We start from the raw sequence: 19,269 nt of genomic DNA, 5'->3' as shown, positions 1-19,269 counted from the left end.
CCATTGATATCTTCCTGCAGTCTACAGCTTTCTTCTTCATTATCAACCACACGACCAATTTTCATATCATCTGCAAGCTTCTTAATCAAAACCCCTACATTCAAGTCCAAATCATTGATTATATACCACAAAAAGAAAAGGACTAAAGTAGAGCCCTGTAAAATCCCACTGGAAACATCCTCCCAGTCACAAAAACACCCATCGACCATTACACTTTGCTTCCTGCCTTAGCCAATTTTGGATGCAACTTGTCACTATGTTCTGGATCCCATGAGCTTTAACTTTTGTGACCAGTCTGCCAATAGGACCTTATCAAAAGCCTTGCTTCAGGAAGGATAGAATAAAAGGAAAAGGAGGTGGGGTAGCATTGCTGGTTAAAGAAGAGATTAATGCAATAGTTAGGAAGGACATTAGCTTGGATGATGTGGAATCTATATGGGTAGAGCTGCAGAACACCAAAGGGCAAAAAACATTAGTGGGAGTTGTGTACAGACCTCCAAACAGTAGTAGTGATGTTGGGGAGGGCATCAAACAGGAAATTAGGGGTGCGTGCAATAAAGGTGCAGCAGTTATCATGGGTGACTTTAACATGCATATCGATTGGGCTAACCAAACTGGAAGCAATACGATGGAGGAGGATTTCCTGGAGTGCGTAAGGGATGGTTTTCTGGACCAATATGTCGAGGAACCAACTGGGGGGGGGGGGGTGGGGAGGCCACCTTAGGCTGGGTGTTGTGTAATGAGAGAGGATTAATTAGCAATCTCGTTGTGCGAGGCCCTTTGTGGATAAATGTGAGGTTATCCACTTTGGTGGTAAAAACAGAGAGACAGACTATTATCTGAATGGTGACAGATTAGGAAAAGGGGAGGTGCAACTAGACCTGTTTATTTCATCTAATATTTCAAATTCATCGTTATTATTCATTCATGGGATGTGGGTGTCACTGGCAACGCTGTAACCAGGAATGTTGAGCTGTCATTCCTGTAGTTCTTTTAGCCATGTCTCACTAATAGCTACAATATCATACTCACACATGTCCATCAGTGCCCTCATCTCATCTGCCATCATTCCCTAGACTCCTTGCACTGGCATTGAAGTGTTTCTGAAGAGGGCTGTCTTATGATTAGAGAGTGTGTAGAATGGGCCTATACACTTTAGAGTTTAGAAGAATGAGGGGCGATCTCACTGAAACATACTGGCACTGGCATTTAGCACTGCCAAACTCCCTTGTTGTCTATTTTCTAGCCTTTGTTTCTTCTGCCTTCCAAACATTAGCAAAATCCCCGGTGAGGATATCAGTCCCGGTCCTGTTGAGGGGCAACCCGCCCGGCACGTACAGGTCCCATCTCCTCCAGAAATGGTCCCAAAGTCTCAGGAATCTAAAGACTTCCCTCCTGCACTATCTCTCCAGCTGTGCATTCATCTGTTCTATCTTCCTATTTCTGTACTCACTAGTACGTGGCACCAGGAGTAATCAAGAGATTATGATCTTTGAGGTCGTGCTTTTAATCGCTTTCGTAGCTCCCTAAAATCTGCCTGCAGCTGAGCAACCCGCGGTGCCGTGGACTTGGCATTGGTTGTACTCCCCAGTGCAAACATCGGGCTCACCAGTATCCGGAACTGAAAACCGGTTAGTGAGTCAGGGGACTCCTGCCCCACCTGCCTGGTCCTCCTTGTCTGTCTGGCGGTCACCCATTCCCTCCTATACCTGCACTCACTTAAGCTGCAGGGTGAACACCCCCCGAAACATGCTATCAACAAAGTTCTCAGCCTCACGGACGCACTGTGGTGAGGGTTTTTGCCTCTACCACCCTTTCAGGGAGTGAGTTCCAGACCCCCACCATCTTCTGGGTGAAGAAATTTCCCCTCAAATCGCTTCTAAACCTCCCCCCCAATTACTTTAACCCTATACACCCTCGTTGTTGACCCCTGTGCTGAGGGAAACAGGTCCTTCCTATCCGCTCTATCTAGGCCCCTCATAATTTTATAGACCTCATTAAGTTCTCCCCATATACTCCTCTGTTTCAAAGAAAACAAACCCAGCCTATTAAGCAGGTTGGTGGGCAGGAGGAGGTTGCAGAGATAGGGAGGGGCGAGACTCTGGAGAGATTTGAACAAGAGGATGACAATTTTAAAGGCTGGTGCCACCAGCCATCTCGCCCAGCACAGAATGTGACTCACTGCCAACAGGAAGGATGTTACCTTAACTACTACAAATGCATAATGAGAAGAAATCAATCACTGTACATTTAACTAACAGCAAAGTGGAAAGAGGGAATTGAATGACCTTTAAACACCTAGTCCACTTGGCACTGAAGTACCTGAAACTCATAATAGGAACTCGAGGGACCCAAAATACTGACAAATGTTAAACTGTTTTGTTGAGAAAAGAAATTGCGATCTAACTTTTAAAAGATAAATAGTTTAACAGGGGTTCACACTGACTCACCTGACTGGCTGACTCAGGATCCAACCCTCAAGCACCGCGATTGGTTGCAGAACATTCTGCTCCCTGGGCCCTCCGGCCTCTGAGCTCTCTTCCTGTTGGTTCCCAGGGCAATTAATCACCACTCGCCAACATCATGCTGCCAGATTGAGTTAAGTGCTCAGAGGAAGAAATAAAATGAGGCCGTGAATCTGAGAAATAAAATTGGAGAAGCATGATTAAATGAACGAGGAGAGGCAAAATAAACTAAAGAGTACAATCCAAAAGGGGGTGCATGAACAGTGAGATCTGCGGGTATATGTGCACAAATCTCTGAAGGTGACAGGACTGGTTGAGAAATCAGTTAATAAAGCTTACGGGATCCTGGGCATCATGGAGTACAAAAGCAAGGCGGTTATGATGAACCTTTATAAAACACTGGTTCAGCCTCAACTGGAGTATTGTGTCCAATTCTGGGCATCGCACATTAGGATGTTAAGGCCTTAGAGGGTGCGGAAAAGATTTACAAGAATGATTCACGAGATGAGGGATTTCAGTTACATGGGTAGACTAAAGAAACTGGAGTTGTTCTCCTTGGAGCAGAAAAGGTTAAGAGGTGATTAGATTGAGGTATTCAAAATCATGAGGGGTCTGGACAGGGTAGAGAGAGAAACTGAGGAGACAGCAGAGAGCAAAATTCACCAGAACCCCTCCCTCCCTGTGTTTGGGCTCATTCGAAAGGAAATTTAAGTTGGGACTATCTGCCAAAAAGTTTGGAATTCTAAAGTGCTTATGGAAGAAACTACGAACTTTAATAGAATTATGAACTTTTACAAGACAAATTCAAGCCTGTGGGCAGACCTAGGGAACTAAAGAAGCCCACTTGATTATTGGGACTGTCTGGGTGTGAGGACTGGGTTAACCTGTCTGGATGAATGAGTATTTGGAAATCTTCCTCCACAAGAGACATTACCATCACAGTATCACCCAGAGATAGCTCCCCATCAACATGGGTCTGGACAAACCATTTTCAGCAGAAACATCACAAAGAGGCCCAATCCAGCCTGTATGCGAAAGACTAAGCACAAAAGGACATTGCAATTACCAAATTAATATTTCCATCAGGAAACAGTTTTTCGAAGATCAACCCACCCAAGACATATCAACTTTAACAAGCCCGACAAAATATTACAAAGAAGAACCAAGCCCACCAAAATTATACAAAGGATTGTGAAGAGATTTGGTGGCAAGATTAGAACACTGAAATCGTATAACTGGCCACTGTTTCCAACAGAGGTTGGTGGGGAGAGGGGTGTTCGCTACTACCTCATCAAGACAAGAAGCAAAACCAACGTGACAGTTGTAAAACTAACTTCTCCAGCCTCGAAGGCTTGAAGTCCTGAAGGAAGGAAGAACATCACCATCTACCATTAACTATCAAAAGGATTGGTAAGCATAAGTCCCTGCCCTGGAGTCTAACTGAGCTAGAATTAGGTATTGGGAGGTGGGAGGTATAATTTTACTGCAGCCCCCTTTGAATGTGTAGTGTAAGGTACTTTATTAGAGTGATTATAAGTTTGACCTTGTACCTTTCCTTGTATTGTTCTTTGTTAGAGTAATTGTAAGTTTGGCTGTGTATTTTCTTACTAGAGTAATAAGCCTGTATTACCTGGACTGTAATAAAACCAAAATTATTTGCATCAAACCAGTGTCCCCTGCACTTTTGTCACACCCCCAAATAAATCCAGAGTACAGAACCCAAGAGAGGGGGAGCGATTCGAAACTGCTCAAGTTGGTCAGAAGGGAACCTGACCCCCTCATAGAGACCACAACACACCCCAAACACCGCCACCCCCCACCCTTAGTGGCAAATGAACCAAAGGCGATGCAAGAAAAAACTTTTGTACGCAGAGAGTGGTTAGGATCTGGAATGCACGGCCTGAAAGGGTGGTGGAGGCAGACTCAATCACAACTTCCAAAAGGGAATTGGATAAGTATCTGAAAGAAAAACATTTGCAAAGATCGGGGGAAAGGGTGAGAGTGTGGGACGAGCTGGGAGCCGGCACGGGCTCGACGGGCTAAATGGGCTTCTTCCATTCTCTGATTGTGTGAGCAGAACCTGTTTAAAGGGGCAGGGTCACTGTGCCTGTTTAAAGGGGCAGGGTCACTGTGCCTGTTTAAAGGTGCTGGGGCTTCTCTTCTGAGGCAGTTCCTCAGAGTCGAGGATGACTTGCTTCCACGTTCTCAGGTGACTGAAGAATCCAATGCGGGACTTACAGTCTCTGTCACAGGTGGGAACAGATGGTGTTTGAAGGAACGGGTGTCACTGTCGACTCTTGGCTTCAGCTTGCTCCCGGCGAAGAGACTCGAGGTGCTCAGCGTCTTCCCGGATGCTTTTCCTCCACTTAGGGCGGTCTTGGGCCAGGGATTCCCAAGTGTTGGTGGGGGATGTTGCACTTGTTCTGTGTCGGCACACATTCAGAGACTGAACTCCATGTCATAGTCAACATCTTCACTGAGGCCTACGAAAGCATAGGCCTGACACGAAACATCCGTAAGACAAAGGTCCTCCACCAACGTGACCCCACCATACAGCACTGCCCCCCCCCCCCCGCCCCCCCCAGTCATCAAGATCTATGGTGCGGCCCTGGACAACATGGACCACTTACTTTCCATACCTCGGGAGCCTACTAGAAGCAAGGGCAGACACCGACAATGAGATTCAACACCGCCTTCAGTGCGCCAGCGCAGCCTTCGAGCGCCTGAGGAAAAGAGTGTTCGAAGATCATGCCCTCAAATCTGTCATAAGATCATGATCTACAGGGCCATAGTGATACCTGCCCTCCTGTATGGCTGAGAAGTGGACCGTATTCAGTAGACATCTCAAATCGCTGGAGAATTACCACCAACGATGTCTCCGCAACATCCTACAAATCCCCTGGAAGGACAGACACACCAACGTTAGCGTCCTCGATCAGGCCAACATCCCCAGCATCGAAGCACTGACCACACTCGACCAGCTCTGCTGCGTGGGCCACATCGTTCACAGGCCTGACACAAGACTCCCAAAGCAAGCGCTCTACTCAGAACTCCTACATGGCAAGTGAGCCTCAGGTGGGCAGAGGAAGCATTTCAGTAACACCCTCAAAGCCTCCGTGATAAAATGGAACATCCCCACCAACACCTGGGAGTCTCTGGCCAAAGACCATCCTAAGTGGAGGAAGTGCATCCGGGAGGGTGCTGAGCACCTCGAGTCTCGTCGCCTAGAGCATGCAGAAAACAAACTCGGGCAACGGAAAGAACGTGCGGCAAACCAGTCCCACCCACCCATTCCTTCAACGACTGTCTGTCCCACCTGTGACAGAGACTGTAATACCCATATTAGACTGTTCAGTCATCTAAGAACTCACTTTTAGAGTGGAAGCAAATCTTTCTCGATTTCGAGGGACTGCCTATGATGATGATGATGATGATGCACTTGATGAGGCTTTGAGGGTGTCACTGCCTGTTTTTAAAGAGGCAGTGTCCCTGGGACGGTTTAAAGGGGCAGTGTCTCTGAGACTCACAAAGGTGCAGTGTCCCTGTGCCTGTTTAAATGGGCAGTGTCTCTGTACATGTTTAAAGGGGAAGTGTATCTGCGTTTGTTTAAATTTGCAGTGAATCTGTGCCTGTTTAAAGGGAAGGGGGTGAAATTTTGCTACTTTGTATCTCCCATTAACATTCCCAGCTGGTGAAATGGGATGCAAATGAGTTTGCGACTGGGCGCAGTGAGAACAGCGCTTTCCGCTAAATTTGCCGGGAGTTTTGCAGCGACGGTAAGACGTTGCACCCCGCTCTGCTGTGCTCAGTGAGGCTGATGTCATCACCATGCACAGTGCCCCGGAACAAAAATTGTCCCTCGCCCCCTGGTCCTGTGCCTGGCACTGATGATGATAGCAGTCGGGCTTCAGTCGGATGTCGGCTGGTGGAGCGCTACTTACAGGCCCCAGCATCTGGTTTACTTTTAGTTGGCCAATAATGCTTCTTTCTTAGTTTCACATAGTCTCTGTGCCTGTTTAAAGGGAGAGAGTCTCTGTGTCCATTTAAAGGGACAGTTTCTTTGGATTCTCTTATTACTTCAAACCGGTATGCCCCGCTTTGTGATTTGGAGAACACGGCAGGCAGTGAGGTCAGCACCAGTGATACCAAACCTCAATCCTTATATCAGCATCTTGGAAAAGGTAAGAGGAAGGCTGAAAAGTCCAAGAGGACATTGTTTGAACAGCCAGAGCAAGAGCAAGAGGCAATGGGCAATCCTCATTGGGGACTCCACCATCAGGCACACAGGCAGCAGCCTATGTAGAGGTAAGGCTCTGTCAAGAGCAGTCTTCTGTTTTCCAGAGACCAAGGTAACTGATCTCCAGCATTGTGTGGAAGAACTAATGAAAGGGGAATGTCAAGATATTTTGTAGGTTTACATATTGGAACTAATGGTATAGAAACATAGAAACATAGAAAATAGGTGCAGGAGTAGGCCATTCGGCCCTTCGAGCCTGCACCGCCAATGAGTTCATGGCTGAACATGCAACTTCAGTACCCCATTCCTGCTTTCTTGCCATACCCCTTGATCCTCCTAGTAGTAAGGACTACATCTTACTCCTTCTTGAATATATTTAGTGAATTGGCCTCAACAACTTTCTGTGGTAGAGAATTCCACAGGTTCACCACTCTCTGGGTGAAGAAGTTTCTCCTCATCTCGGTCCTAAATGGCTTACCCCTTATCCTTAAACTGTGACCCCTGGTTCTGGACTTCCCCAACATTGGGAACATTCTTCCTGCATCTAACCTGTCTAAACCCATCAGAATTTTAAACGTTTCGATGAGATCCCCTCATTCTTCTGAACTCCAGTGAATACAAGCCCAGTTGATCCAGTCTTTCTTGATATGTCAGTCCCGCCATCCCGGGAATCAGTCTGGTGAACCTTCGCTGCACTCCCTCAATAGCAAGAATGTCCTTCCTCAAGTTAGAAGACCAAAACTATACACAATACTCCAGGTGTGGCCTCACCAAGGCCCTGTACAACTGTGGTAACACCTCCCTGCCCCTGTACTCAAATCCCCTCGCTATGAAGGCCAACATGCCATTTGCTTTCTTAACTGCCTGCTGCACCTGCATGCCAACCTTCAATGACTGATGTACCATGACACCCAGGTCTCTTTGCACCTCCCCTTTTCCTAATCTGTCACCATTCAGATAATAGTCTGTCTCTCTGTTTTTACCACCAAAGTGGATAACCTCACATTTATCCACATTATACTTCATCTGCCATGCTTTTTCCCCACTCACCTATCCAAGTCACTCTGCAGCCTAATAGCATCCTCCTCGCAGCTCACACTGCCACCCAACTTAGTGTCATCCGCAAATTTGGAGATACTACATTTAATCCCCTCGTCTATTGTAAAGAGCTGAGGTCCCAGCACTGAGCCCTGTGGCACTCCACTAGTCACTGCCTGCCATTCTGAAAAGGACCTGCTTATCCTGACTCTCTGCTTCCTGTCTGCCAACGAGTTCTCTATCTACGTCAGTATATTACCCCCAATATCATGCGCTTTGATTTTGCACACCAATCTCTTGTGCAGGACCTTGTCAAAAGCCTTTTGAAAGTCCAAATACACCACATCCACTGGTTCACCCTTGTCCACTCTACTAGTTACATCCTCAAAAAATTCCAAAAGATTCATCAAGCATGATTTCTCTTTCATAAATCCATGCTGACTTGGTCCAATGCTGTCACTGCTTTCCAAATGCGCTGCTATTTCATCCTTAATGATTGATTCCAACATTTTCCCCACGACTGCTGTTTATATCAATCAAGAATATCTGCATACAGACAAGATGGCCTGTCTGCTCTCTCAGGTGGACCTAAAAGATTCCACAGAACTATTTTGAAGAAGAGCAGGGGAGTTACCCCCGGTGTCCTGGACAATATTTATCTCTCAATCAACATCACTAGAACAGATCATCCGGTCTTCATCACAGTGCCGCCCGTGGGAGCCTGCTGCGCGCAAATTGGCTGCCGTTTTTACATCAGAGGCTACACGTCAAAAAGTACTTCATTGGCTGTAAAGCACCCTGGGACGTCCGGTAGTCGCAACAGGCGCTATATAAATGCAAGTCTTTCTTTTTTCTTTCAAGCTAATTGATCATAGAGAAGTAAACTTTAAAGAAAGACATATTAGACCTTGATTTCTATCTCCCTATTTAGACTTCTCCCTGCATTATACAATCCTTCAGGTGATAATTAGACTGGCAAACTGCTATCTATCGGCATCTGTCAATGTCACTCTGCAACAGTCACAAGGAGATGGCATACATGACTTAGGGTGAGTTATACTCCAATTTCCCCTCCCTTTCATAAGAGGATGGGTGGAGTTAACGCAAATTGCTTGGACTGATCATCCACAGAACTGAGTCTTTGGTGAATTGTGAACCCACATCCTGTCTCTCCATGGACAACACATTGGGCCCAAGTTTCCACACGCGCCTAGAACGGCGCAGTCCCGACCTGGACGCCCGTTTTTCGCGCCACAAAGTGCGCCTAAAAAAATCCTCGGCATTCTCCACCTACTTGCAGGTCCTCTGGCCCTCGGCGCAGCCAGCACGAGCTGTGGGGGGGCGGAGCCAGGTCCCTACGCTCGAAACAGTGCCGGGACCTCTGCACATGCGCGCTACAGTGGGCACGCAAGTGCAGTAGCTCCAGGCGCCGAACTGTGTGGGGGGGGCCCGAAGCACGCAGCCCCTAGCCCTGGCTGAATGGCCTCACTGGGGCTGCGTGAATGAGGCTCCTCCCACGGCCAGCTCCTGCTCCCCCCCCCCCCCCGACCAGACCCGACACCCGCTTCCCCCCTGTATCATGGATAGAAGTCCATTTGTGATACAGGATTCCTACAAAAGCCTCATAAATGTCCTTCAGCAAAGGGATGCAAGGTTAGTAGTCTCCGGGCTGAGGGGGGAAAGGGGTACTGAGGTGAATGATCAGCCATGATCTTATTGAATGGTGGTGTAGGCTCGAAGGGCCGAATGGCCTACTCCTGCACTTATTTTCTATGTTTCTACGTTACCAGTCATGTCCCGATCGATGGAGAGAAATAGCCAAAACCTTGGGATTCAACATCTGGCTTCAGGACCTCTGCAAAAAGAAGCAGCTTCACTTCATCAATAATTGGGAGGTTTTCGCTGGACAAGGTAAGTTGTTTAGGAGAGACAACCTCCATCTTAACTTCTTGGGAGCTAAAAGGTTGGCAGAGGGTGCTGAATTATCCCAGAGTTCAGCAAGGGGATAGTGTAGATAAGTTCAAAGTTAGCCTTATTGCACGTGATAATTACATAGAAGCAAAGCATGAAGTTAAACCAGTTAGGAAGCAAACAAGAATTAATAACTAAGAAATAGATGGGAGACTTTTAAATTGCCTTTATGTAAATGCAAGGAGTGTTGGAAGCAAATTGTTAGAATTGTAATCCTGTGCTGTGTTGGAGAATTTAGACGTATTGTGTATTTCTGAGACATGACTAGATGACAATGATGGCAGACATTCACCTAAAGGTCTACAATGGTTTGAGAAAGGATAGTGTAGGTCAAAGGGGAGCTGGGGTTGCTAATTCAATCAGTGAGAATCGAACAGCTAGAGAGACTTGATATTACCTCATTAGGCACAGCTGAAGCGATCTGGGTTCAAGTGGACCAAGCTGACGGGCAGGGATTAATTATCGGTAATTGCCTTTATTTTTAATTGCTCACTGCACTCTGGAATGGTTCCTACAGATTGGAAGGAGACTAATGTAGTCCCCATTTTTAAAAAAGGTGACAATGCAGACCCGGGTAGCTATAGGCCCATCAGTTTGACATCAGTAATAGATAAAACTCCGGACCCCATGAAGTCTCATGGCTTCAGGTCAAGCATGGATAAGGAACTATCCTGCTGATTACCACCTACCGCCCTCCCTCAGCTGATGAATCAGTACTCCTCCATGTTGAACACCATGTGGAAGAGGCACTGAGAGCAGCAAGGACACAGAATGTACTCTGGGTGGGGGACTTCAATGTCCATCATCGAGTGGCTCGGTAGCACCACTGTGGCCGAGTCCTGAAGGACATAACTGCTCGACTGGGCCTGCAGCAGATGGTGAGAACCAACTCGAGAGGAAAAACCTACTTGATGTCATCCTTACCAATCTACTTGTTGCAGATGCATCTGTCCATGACAGCACTGGTAGCAGCGACCACTGCAGAGTCATTGTGGAGATGAAGTCCCGTCTAGATACGGAGGACACCCTCCATTGTGTTGTGTGGCACTACCACCGTGCTAAATGGGATAGATGCAAAACATATCTAGCAGTTCAAAACTGGGCATCCATGAGGCGCTGTGGGCCATCAGCAGCAGCAGAATTGTATTCCATCACAATCTGTAACCTCAAGGCCCGTCATATCCCTCACTCTACCATTACTATCAAGCCTGGGGACCAACCCTGGTTCAATGAAGAGTGTAGAAGAGCATGCCAGGAACAGTACCAGGCACACCTGAAAATAAGGTGCCAACCTGGGGAAGCTGCAACACAGGACTACATGCATGCTAAAAAGCAGAAGCAGCATACTATAGACAAGGCTAAGCAATCCCACAACCATCGGATCAGATAAAAGCTCTAGTCCTGCCACATCCAGTCGTGAATGGTGGCGGTCCATTAAACAGTTAACGGGAGGAGGAGGCTCCATGAATATCCCCATCCTCAATGATGGCGGAGCCTAGCAAATAAGTGCAAAAGAAAAAAGGCTGAAGTGTTTACAACCATCTTCAGCCAGAAGTGTCAAGTGATCCATATCGGCTTCCTCCTGAGGTCCCCACCATCACAGAAGCCAGTCTTCAGCCAATTCGATTCACCACGATATCAAGAAACGGCTGAATGCACTGATACAGCAAAGGTTATGGGCCCCGACAACATCCCGGCTGTTGTGTTGAGGACGTGCTCCAGAACGAGCTGCAACTCTAGCCAAGCTGTTCCAGTACAGCTACAACACTGGCATTTACCCAACATATAGAAAACTGCTCAGGTATGTCTGGTCCACAAAAAGGACAAATCCAATCCAGCCAATTACCGCCCCATCAGTCTACTCTCAATCATCAGCAAAGTGATGGAAGGTGTCAACAGTTCTATCAAGCAGCACTTACTCAGCAACAACCTGCTCACTGATACCCAGTTTGGGTTCTGCCAAGACCACTCAGTTCCAGACCTCATTACAGCCTTGGTCCAAACATGGACAAAAGAGCTGAATTCCAAAGGTGAGGTGAGAGTGACTGCCCTCGACATCAAGGCATTTGACCGAGTGTGACATCAAGGCATTTGACCGAGTGTGGCATCAAGGAACCCTAGTAAAACTGAAGTCAATGGGAATCAGGGGAAACATTTTTCACTGGCTGGAGTCATACCTAGTACGAAGGAAGATGGTTGTGGTGGTTGGAGGTCAATCATCACAGCCCCAGGACATCGCTGCAGGAGTTCCTCAGGGCAGTGTCCTAGGCCCAACCATCATCAGTTGTTTCATCAATGACCTTCCTTCCATCATAAGGTCAGAAGTGGGGATGTTTGCTGATGACTGCAGAGTGTTCAGTTCCATTCGCAACTCCTCAGATAATGGAGCAGTCCATGCCTGCATACAGCAAGACCTGGACAACATTCAGGCTTGGGCTGATATGTGGCAAATAAAATTTGTGCCACACAAGTGCCAGCCAATGACTATCTCCAACAAGCGAGAGTCTAACCACCGCCCCTTAACATTCAATGGCATTACCCTCGCCGAATCCTCTACCATTAACATCCTGGGGGTCACCATTGACCAGAAACTTAACTGGATCAGCCACATAAATACTGTGACAACAAGAGCAGGTCCAAGGCTGGGTATTCTGCAGTGAGTGTCTCACCTCCTGACTCCCCAAAGCCTCTCCATCATCTACAAGGCATAAGTCAGGAGTGTGATGGAATTCTCTCCACTTGCCTGGATGAATGAAGCTCAACACCATCCAGGACAAAGCAGCCCGCTTGATTGACACCCCATCCACCACTTTAAACATCCACTCCCTCCACCACCGGCGCAACGTGGCTGCAGTGTGTACCATCTACAAGATACACTGCAGCAACTCGCCAAGGCTTCTTCAGCAGCACCTTCCAAACCCGCGAACTCTACCACCTAGAAGGACAAGGGCAGCAAGCACGTGGGAACACCACCACCTCCACGTTCCCCTCCAAGTCATACACCATCCTGATTTGGAAGTATATTGCCATTCCTTGATTGTCGCTGGGTCAAATTCCTGGAACTCCCTCCCTAACAGCACTGTGGGAGTACCTTCACCACACGGACTGCAGCGGTTCATGAAGGTGGCTTACCACCATCTTCTCAAGGGCAATTAGTGATGGGCAATAAATGCTGGCCTTGCCAGTGACACCCACACCCCATGATCGAATAAAAAACTCGCAGCCCAGCAATGTGTTCAGCACAGAATGATCCCACACAAATCTATTCCCCACTAACACTTTCCACATTCATTCACTAGAAACAGCCCAGTGCCCGCGAGTAACTGCAGCTCTGTGTCTGACTTCAGTTAAACACACAACTCAAAACATTGTAAAGAGAAAACAAACCTCATTATAGTTCAACAGTCTATTCATGAGCAGTGAACCCTTCACCCCAACTCCTCATTCACCCCTACTCTCCAACCCCCCCTCACCCCAACTCCTCATTCACTCCTACTCTCCAACCCCCTCACCCCAACTCCTCTCTCGTCTTCCATTGACTTGAATGGATCGTATACTGACAATTGATATCTGTCAGAATTTGAAAGATATTTACAAATGCATCGAGGGGCTTTTAGAGTTTGGATCGTTCTTTATTCTGTGCACTTGAGGAGTTAGATAAACAATTTTCTCCTGTGAATAAAAAGCTGGAGTATTGGGCCATGATGTGTTTACTTGTTCATCTTATTGTCTCTAAATATTTAATCTTGTGGTTTCAGACACAAGATAATCAAGCTCATAATAGATTGTCTTTTACTGATGTTATTAACAGCACTGCAAAATACAGACAGTATAGTTACCTGATCCGGAGAACGGGGATAATACAGTGAATTCAGAGCTCTCTGCTCCCCAGGTCTGTTCTAACAAGCTGCGGCTACACTGGTGATATTTATGTTTACTACATTCATGATCTGACCCTGCTCAAACCATAACCAGGATATCTGTGCATTGTTCTGACTGTGACCACATGGCTGTGTCTCTATCACACACAGACACCGTTTCCTTGTTTTACATCTCCATACGCAGACCGTCTCTTTACACATTACACATCACCCAGTCCAGGATGGCCAGCTCTCTAGTTGGCTCTTGATATATTGGTCTAGAAAACCATCCCTTATACACTCCAGGGAATCCTCCTCCACCATATTGCTACCAGTTTGGTTAGCCCAATCTATATGTAGATTAAAGTCACCCATGATAACTGCTGTACCTTTATTGCACACATCCCTAATTTCCTGTTTGATGCCATCCCCAACCTCACTATTGCGTTTGGTGGTCCATACACAACTCCCACTAGCGTTTTCTGCCCTTTGGTGTTCCACAGCTCTACCCATTATAGATTCCAAATCATCCAAGCTAATGTCCTTCCTTACTCTATTGCATTAATCTACTCTTTAACCAGCAACGCTACCCCACGAGATTCGGCGGCAGTTGGTGAGGCGCGAGTCCGGGGTCGGAGGCCTATAAAAGGCCCAGCGGCAGCGAGAGGCGGTGGCAGTTGGTGAGGCGCGAGTCCGGGGTCGGAGGTCTATAAGAGGCCCAGCGCCAGCGAGAGGCGGTGGCAGTTGGTGAGGCGCGAGTCCGGGGTCGGAGGCCTATAAGAGGCCCAGCGGCAGCGAGAGGCGGTGGCAGTTGGTGAGGCGCGAGTCCGGGGTCGGAGGCCTAAAAGAGGCCCAGCGGCAGCGAGAGGCGTACTTGTGCAGCTACAGGGAGAAGGCAAAAAAGAAGTAGAAAGAAACAGAAAGGTGATGTCACAGCCAAGAGGGTAAATGATTGGCTGGTGATTGGTGAGTAGTTTTTCTTTCTTCTCTTGTATAACAGTAAGTAAACTTTAGCATTGTTGTTGCCTATCTAAGGGTTAAATCATGACAGGACAGCTCGGTCGTGTGTTATGCTCCTCCTGTAACATGTGGGAACTCAGGGACGACTCCAGTGTTCCTGACGACGACGTGTGTGGGAAGTGTGTCCGCCTCCAGCTCCTGACGGACCGCATTGCGGAGTTGGAGCTGAGGGTAGATTCACTCTGGAGCATCCACGATGCTGAGAATGACGTGAGTAGCACGTGTAGCGAGTTGGTCTTACCGCAGGTGAAGGGTCCACAGCCAGATAGGGAATGGAAGACCAGCAGGAAGAACAGTGCAAGGAAGGTAGTGCAGGGGTCCCCTGTGGTCATCCCCCTGCAAAACAGATACACTGCTTTGAGTACTGTTGAGGGGGATGACTCATCAGGGGAGGGCAGCAGCAGCCAAGTTCATGGCACCGTGGCTGGCTCTGTTGAACAGGAGGGGAGGAAGAAGAGTGGGAGAGCAATAGTGATAGGGGATTCAACTGTAAGGGGAATAGATAGGCGTTTCTGCGGCCGCAACCGAGACTCCAGGATGGTATGTTGCCTCCCTGGTGCAAGGGTCAAGGATGTCTCTGAGCGGGTGCAGGACATTGTAAAAAAGGAGGGAGAACAGCCAGTTGTCATGGTGCACATTGGTACCAACGACATAGGTAAAAAAAAAAAGGGATGAGGTCCTACGAAACGAATTTAAGGAGCTAGGAGCTAAATTAAAAAGTAGGACCTCAAAAGTAGTAATCTCGGGATTGCTACCAGTGCCACGTGCTAGTCAGAGTAGGAATCGCAGGATAGCGCAGATGAATACATGGCTTGAGCAGTGGTGCAGCAGGGAGGGATTCAAATTCCTGGGGCATTGGAACCGGTTCTGGGGGAGGTGGGACCAGTACAATCCGGACGGTCTGCACCTGGGCAGGACCGGAACCAATTTCCTAGGGGGAGTGTTTGCTAGTGCTGTTGGGGAGGAGTTAAACTAATATGGCAGGGGGATGGGAATCAATGCAGGGAGACAGAGGGAAACAAAAAGGAGACAAAAGCAAAAGACAGAAAGGAGATGAGGAAAAGTGGAGGGCAGAGAAACCCAAGACAAAAAACAAAAAGGGCCACTGTACAGCAAAATTCTAAAAGGAAAAAGGGTGTTAAAAAAACAAGCCTGAAGGCTTTGTGTCTTAATGCAAGGAGTATCCGTAATAAAGTGGATGAATTAACTGTGCAAATAGATGTTAACAAATATGATGTGATTGGGATTACGGAGACGTGGCTCCAGGATGATCAGGGCTGGGAACTCAACATCCAGGGGTACTCAACATTCAGGAAGGGTAGAATAAAAGGAAAAGGAGGTGGGGTAGCATTGCTGGTTAAAGAAGAGATTAATGCAATAGTTAGAATGGACATTAGCTTGGATGATGTGGAATCTATATGGGTAGAACTGCAGAACACCAAAGGGCAAAAAACATTAGTGGGAGTTGTGTACAGACCTCCAAACAGTAGTAGTAATGTTGGGGAGGGCATCAAACAGGAAATTAGGGGTGCATGCAATAAGGGTGCAGCAGTTATAATGGGTGACTTTAATATGCACATAGATTGGGCTAACCAAACTGGAAGCAATACGGTGGAGGAGGATTTCCTGGAGTGCATAAGGGATGGTTTTATAGACCAATATGTCGAGGAACCAACTAGAGGGGAGGCCATCTTAGACTGGGTGTTGTGTAATGAGAGATGATTAATTAGCAATCTCATTGTGCGAGGCCCCTTGGGGAAGAGTGACCATAATATGGTGGAATTCTGCATTAGGATGGAGATTGAAACAGTTAATTCGGAGACCATGGTCCAGAACTTAAAGAAGGGTAACTTTGAAAGTATGAGGTGTGAATTAGCAAGGATTGATTGGCGAATGATACTTAAGGGGTTGACTGTGGATGGGCAATGGCAGACATTTAGAGACCTCATGGATGAACTACAACAATTGTACATTCCTGTCTGTCGTAAAAATAAAAAAGGGAAGGTGGATCAACCGTGGCTATCAAGGGAAATCAGGGATAGTATTAAAGCCAAGGAAGTGGCATACAAATTGGCCAGAAATTGCAGTGAACCTGGAGACTGGGAGAAATTTAGAACTTAGCAGAGGAGGACAAAGGGTTTGATTAGGGCAGGGAAAATGGAGTACGAGAAGAAGCTTGCAGGGAACATTAAGACGGATTGCAACAGTTTCTATTGATATGTAAAGAGAAAAAGGTTAGTAAAGAGAAAAAGGTCCCCTGCAGTCAGAATCAGGGGAAGTCATAACGGGGAACAAAGAAATGGCGGACCAATTGAACAAGTACTTTGGTTCGGTATTCACTAATGAGGACACTAACAACCTTCCGGATAAAAGAGGGGTCAGAGGGTCTAGTAAGGAGGAGGAACTGAGGGAAATCCTTCTTAGTCGGGAAATTGTGTTGGGGAAATTAATGAGATTGAAGGCCGATAAATCCCCAGGGCCTGATGGACTGCATCCCAGAGTACTTAAGGAGGTGGCCTTGGAAATAGCGGATGCATTGACAGTCATTTTCCAACATTCCATTGACTCTGGATCAGTTCCAATTGAGTGGAGGGTAGCCAATGTATCCCTACTTTTTAAAAAAGGGAGAGAGGAAACAGGGAATTATAGACCGGTAAGCCTGACATCGATAGTGGGTAAGATGATGGAATCAATTATTAAGGATGTCATAGCAGCGCATTTGGAAAGAGGTGACATGATAGGTCCAAGTCAACATGGATTTGTGAAAGGGAAATCATGCTTGACAAATCTTCTGGAATTTTTTGAGGACAAGGGAGAACCAGTTGATGTGGTATATTTGGACTTTCAGAAGGCTTTCGACAAGGTCCCACACAAAAGATTAATGTGCAAAGTTAAAGCACATGGGATTGGGGGTAGTGTGCTGACATGGATTGAGAACTGGTTGTCAGACAGGAAGCAAGAGTAGGAGTAAACGGGTACTTTTCAGAATGGCAGGCGGTGACTAGTGGGGTACCACATAGTTCTGTGCTGGGACCCCAGCTGTTTACACTGTACATTAATGATTTAGACGAGGGGATTAAATGTAGGAGCTCCAAATTTGCGGATGACACTAAGTTAGGTGGCAGTGTGAGCTGCGAGGAGGATGCTATGAGGCTGCAGAGTGACTTGGATAGGTTAGGTGAGTGGGCAAATGCATGGCAGATGAAGTATAATGTGGATAAATGTGAGGTTATCCACTTTGGTGGTAAAAACAGAGAGACAGACTATTATCTGAATGGTGACAGATTAGGAAAAGGGGAGGTGCAACAAGACCTGGGTGTCATGGTACATCAGTCATTGAAGGTTGGCATGCAGGTACAGCAGGCGGTTAAGAAAGCAAATGGCATGTTGGCCTTCATAGCGAGGGGATTTGAGTACAGGGCATTTGTGAGGCCACACCTGGAGTATTGTATCCAGTTTTGGTCTCCTAACCTGAGGAAGGACATTCTTGCTATTGAGGGAGTGCAGCGAAGGTTCACCAGACTGATTCCCAGGATGGCGGGACTGACCTATCAATAAAGACTGGATCAACTGGACTTGTATTACCTGGAGTTCAGAAGAATGATAGGGGACCTCATAGAAACGTTTAAAATTCTGATGGGTTTAGACAGGTTAGATGCAGGAAAAATGTTCCCAATGTTGGGGAAGTCCAGAACCAGGAGTCACAGTCTAAGGAGAAGGGGTAAACCATTTAGGATCGAGATGAGGAGGAACTTCTTCACCCAGAGAGTGGTGAACCTGTGGAATTCTCTACCACAGAAAGTTGTTGAGGCCAATTCACTAAATATATTCAAAAAAGAGTTCGATGTAGTCCTTACTACTAAGGGGATCAAGGGGTATGGTGATAAAGCAGAAATGGGGTACTGAAGTTGCATGTTCAGCCATGAACTCATTGAATGGCGGTGCAGGCTAGAAGGGCCGATTGGCCTACTCCTGCACCTATTTTCTATGTTTCTACCTCCTTTTCCTTTCTGTCTGTCCTTCCTGAATATTGAACATCCCTGGTTGTTGAGTTCCCAGCCTTGGTCACCCTGGAGCCATGTCTCCGTAATCCCAATTACATCATATCCGTTAACAGCTATCTGTGCAATTAATTCATCTACCTTATTACAAATGCTCCTCGCATTGAGACACAGAGCCTTCAGGCTTGTTTTTTTTTTTTTACACACTTTGTCCTTTTTAGAATTATGTTGTACTGTGACCCTTTTTGATTTTTGCCTTTGATTTCTCTGCCCTCCACTTTTCCTTATCTCCCTTCGACCTTTTGCTTCTGCCCCCATTTTACTTCCCTCTGTTTCCCTGCATAGATTCCCATCCTCCTGCCATATTAGTTTAAGCCCTGCCCAACAGCACTAGCAAACATCGGTTCCAGTCCTGCCCAGATGCAGACTGTCTGGTTTGTACTGGTCCCAGCTCCCTCAGAACCGGTTTCAGTGTCGCTGTCATAGGAATTTGAATCCCTCCCTCTTACACCATTCCTCAAGCCACGTATTCATCTTAACTATCCTGCTATTTCTACTCTGACTAGCACGTGGTACTGGTAGCAATCCTGAGATTATTACCGTTGAGGTCCTACTTTTTGTTTTAACTCCTAGCTCCCTAAATTCAGCTTGTAGGACCTCATCCCGTTTTTTTTACC

The 19,269-nt window shown here is 46.9% G+C and overlaps 2 protein-coding genes across 8 annotated transcripts in view; one reads left to right on the top strand and one right to left on the bottom strand.

The window, feature by feature from the left end:
- Positions 1-19,269, top strand: part of LOC139273608 (zinc finger protein 850-like) — a 560,896-nt gene that overhangs the window by 242,729 nt on the left and 298,898 nt on the right. The window lies entirely within an intron of this gene.
- LOC139273584 (gastrula zinc finger protein XlCGF57.1-like) overlaps positions 1-19,269 on the bottom strand; it is a 277,425-nt gene that overhangs the window by 14,472 nt on the left and 243,684 nt on the right. For all 7 annotated transcript variants that reach the window (XM_070890528.1, XM_070890526.1, XM_070890527.1 and 4 more), the window contains one exon: positions 2,451-2,638. The gene's annotated coding sequence lies outside the window, so the exon portion shown is untranslated. The remainder of the gene's footprint in view (positions 1-2,450; positions 2,639-19,269) is intronic.

Source organism: Pristiophorus japonicus, chromosome 9, assembly GCF_044704955.1.
Source record: "Pristiophorus japonicus isolate sPriJap1 chromosome 9, sPriJap1.hap1, whole genome shotgun sequence".
Taxonomy (NCBI): domain Eukaryota; kingdom Metazoa; phylum Chordata; class Chondrichthyes; family Pristiophoridae; genus Pristiophorus; species Pristiophorus japonicus.
Note: the sequence above shows the minus strand (reverse complement) of the source record. Positions and strands in the feature narration are given on the sequence as shown.